Consider the following 4335-nt stretch of genomic DNA (forward strand, 5'->3'; position numbering starts at 1 on the left):
TTAATCCCCATTCATGCAAAAGTGCCCCATATAGTTTTTAAGAATAAGTAGAAGTAGAATTACTTCCTTGTGGGGCTGGCTGGGGGAGAGAGAGGACAAGATATGTGATGTCCAATGGCTGCCAAATCCTCCTAGTAGAATGCAAGCTGGTAAAACACTCATGTTCACACATTGGCTCATTTCTTGAAAAAGGAAAGAAGACAGCCATGGTGGAGACAGAGATGCAGTATAAAGCCACTAAATACAGAAAGTCCCTGTCCTCATTATTTATATCCCAATTGCTCTAAGAAACTATGGTCCACTCCTATATTGCCTCCATGTGATCCTTGCAGTGTGTGTGACTGCAAGTGGTGATATGGTCCACCCCACCAGGCATTTTGGAAACAGATAACTTATTCTTACGTATCATGGGTCCTCATTAAAAGGAGTCCTGCCCATATGTGTTTCAGATGATGAGACATGGGTATTTGGAGTGATGATATTTAGACATATTTTGGGCTGGAGTTTATGCATTCCTAGGCTTAACCTTCAGGGGCTGTAGGGATGTGATACATGTATTAGTGTGGGGGCTGGATGTGAAGTCCCAGGGTGGACTGTGGAGTCCCAGGGTAGACTGTGGTGTCCTGATAAAGGATGGAAACTGTGAATGTCCTATTAAATTGTATAAGGGGCTTTTCTAAATATCATTAATCTAGAGATCATAAAATTAATATTATTTCCCGTTGGTGGCTCCACTTGCCAAGAGCATAGCCCACCTTATACTCTGTCCTATTGATGTGCTGTACTCCAGAAACATGTAACGTGTGTCAAGTAGACTTAAGTGACATAAAATAAAAGAATATCCTTTTTGGGGCAACTGGATGGCTGCTCAGCTAATGCCAGTGCTCTTATGAGAAGTAACAGGGGCTAGTTAGTCTCCTGGAGAAGAAGTAGTAATGTGACCACTGATGCTTGAGTGTCTACACTTGGTAAAGGTATAGGAAGGATCTTGACCTTAAAATACAATGAGTGCAGCTCTAGAATGAAGGAGGGATGGACTGAATCCCAGAGCATCTGCAGAGGTGTAGCCCTGCCAGCACTTACTGCAGCCTATGAAGTTGACTTCATGTAGACCTCCAGAGGACAACCCAGCAATTGCACTGCTGGGGATTTACCCCAAAGATACAGATGCAATGAAACACTGGGACACCTGCACCCCAATATTTATGGCAGCGATGTCCACAATAGCCAAACTGTGGAAGGAGCCTCAGTGTCCATTGAAAGATGAATGGATAAAGAAGATGTGGTTTATGTATACAATGAGATATTCCTCAGCCATTAGAAACGACAAATACCCACCATTTGCTTTGACGTGGATGGAACTGGAGGGTATTATGGTGAATGAAGTCAATCGGAGAAGGACTCATTAATTTGGGGAATATAAAAAATAGTGACAGGGAATAAAGGGGAAAGGAGAAAAATGAGTGGGAAATATCAGAAAGGGAGACAGAACATGAGAGACTCCTAACTCTGGGAAACGAACTAGGGGTGGTGGAAGGGGAGGTGGATGGGGGGTGGGGGTAACTGGGTGACTGGCACTGAGGGGGGCACTTGATGGGATGAGCACTGGGTGTTATTCTATATGTTGGCAAATTGAGCACCAACAAAAATAGACTTATTAAAAAGAGACCTCCAGAGGGTAGATGAATAAACAGATGTAGACCTGAGCCATGCGTGTGATAACTGGACACAGTGATCACAGGGAATATGACAGGCTGGGTTGTGAGTGTCTCAATACCTAAAGTCTCCCCCACTGCCCCTGTGGTGTGGTGACCACAAAGAGTGTCCCAGGGTCAAGGACACCCATGAGCCTGGCTGGGTGGGTGGAGTCTCTGCAGGAACTCAGCACTGAAGGGGGGAATGCAAAGATGATGTGCTGACCTAGACTGAGACTGAACCCGGCACATCTGTCAGCCCAGGACTTGTGACCATGAGTTCATGAGTATCCTACAAGAATTGGATGGTTGTGGTGCTCACAACTGGAGACTGGGCCAGAGAAATTCATCCATGGTGCTCACATCCTCTCTTTTCCCCAAGCACTCTGTCACATTTCAAAAAAGGGGGAGATATTCCACCTTATTAATGACAAATCTACAGTCCCAGACTCTGGAGCCTGACACCTCCCAACTCTTCCCAGAGGATGCCTCAAGGGGAATCCTCTCCTTCTGTCCATATAGAGATTGCAGATATCCCACCCCTAACACAAGGTAACTTTTTTTCTTGGTGCAAAGTGTTAGGCTGTATCATTCTATCAGTATAGCTATCACTTCAAATCCTCCTAGAGAGAATGGTGTGCACACAACAGCATTATCTTTGTCCCAAAATCCTAACTCACTGGTGTGAGGAAGTCAGAAGGACCCTTGTCCCTGTCATCTCCTCAGCCCTCCCCCACAGCTCTCCTCTCACCAGGATTTCTGACACTCCCAAGATGTGGGTTCTCACAATGTGTCCTGCACAATAATACACTCCCTAATCCCCATCAGACAGTTCACCCATCCCACACTTACCTCCCATGTGGTGAGCATCACTTTGTTCTCTGCACTGAAGGGGCTATTTCTTGGTATATGTAAAACATTTTACCTTTGCCTATTTGTTTTCTTTCTTAAATTCAACATATGACTGAAATCATATAGTGTTTGTCTTTCTCTGACTGACTCATGTCACTTAGCATTATACTTGCGACTTCCATCCTCATAGTTGCAAATGGATTAGATTTCATTGCATTTATGCATTATTTCCATAGTTTAGCTAATGTATATAATGCTGCTGTAAACTTCCAGGTGCATGTATCCCTTTGAATTAGTATTTTCATATTATTTTTCTCTTAAAGATTTATTTTTTTTTATCCATGAGAGACACAGAGAGGCAGACACATTGAGGGAGAAGCAGGTTCCTCTCAGGAGCCAGATTTAATACTTGATCCCCAGGCCAGGAGCATGCCCTGAGCTGAAGGCAGGTGCTCCATCGCTGAGCCACCCAGGCATCTCAGTACTTTTGTATTCTTAGGGTAAATACCCAGTAGTGTTCTTGCTGGATCACAGGGTAGGTATACTTTTACCTATTTGAAATTCCACCATACAGTTTCCCAGAGCAGCTATACTCCTGCCCACCCACATCTCCTGCCACAGAATTCTGCAGGGCCTAATTTCTAGTGGAGGTGGTATCAGGTCCCATTTAACAAGCAGAGCAGAGCACACCCAATTAAAACTCACCATATTCTGACCACGGACCACACACTGCCCACTGAAGTCTGGGAGAACCTGTATAGATGCCTGACATGAAGGAAAGAGACACCACAACAGAATGGCACAGTGCACACAGCACACACTAGAGACACTCTCTGAAGCTCCATACCCTGTACACTAAGTAATCTCTTCCTCATAAAACTTCTTTCTGGGGTAGAAAACATAACTGGCTTTTCTAACAGAGGGAAGAAAGTAGAGGTATAGAGAAACTGTCAAGATGGAAGAATTAATTTTCAGGGGGAATTTCTGATCAAATAAGTATTTGGTTTTCCCAGATAGATCCCCATAACCCTGCAGGATGAGCAGAGAGCTCCTTGTATATGTCAAGTTACAAGAGTTTCCATCTCTGAATGGATCGTGTGCATCAGGAAGACTGCCAGCAGTCCACACCCTCCAACTGGCATCAGCATTCACTGCATGTGGGTAGAGAGCAGTGCTAATAATATTCCTGCCATTCTTATCACTTTCGAGCTCCTCTGATGTCTTGCATGATCCCGAGTGTCACTGGAGACAAGAGTTGTCCTCCCTATGGCACTTATTGCTGGAGATTATGTGCACAGTACTCAGGCAACAACCATTACTTCCTGCAAAATCATATATTGATTGTATCATAATCCATGGACTTTCTACATTAAATCAGCTCTTGAGTCCATAGGAGTGCTGGATCAGGGGAAAGAGGGATATAAGATTATGATATTGTGAGATAAAAGGGCAGAGTGCAAGTTAGAGGTTCAAGATATAATGCACAAGGCATTTATCACAAAAATCTTTTTTTGTTTTTAATTTTAAAGCAGGAATTTATTCTTTGCATTGTAAACAGGTGTTCCACATATTCAAAGGTTGGAATAAGGAGGGCCAGATCACAGCCAAAGGCTAAAATGATCGACCCTAAAAGGACTTAATTCATATCCGGTAACAGAAAAGTAATAAGACAACACAAGTCTAAAAAAAAATTAACACTATCTTAGAGAAGTTAAAAGTATATTCCTTTTTATATTTTTATTTATTTTTTTATTTTTGCAGATGGAAGGCTGCTTTTATTTTTTTTTTA

This window comes from Canis lupus, chromosome 9 (assembly GCF_048164855.1).
Source record: "Canis lupus baileyi chromosome 9, mCanLup2.hap1, whole genome shotgun sequence".
NCBI lineage: Eukaryota > Metazoa > Chordata > Mammalia > Carnivora > Canidae > Canis > Canis lupus.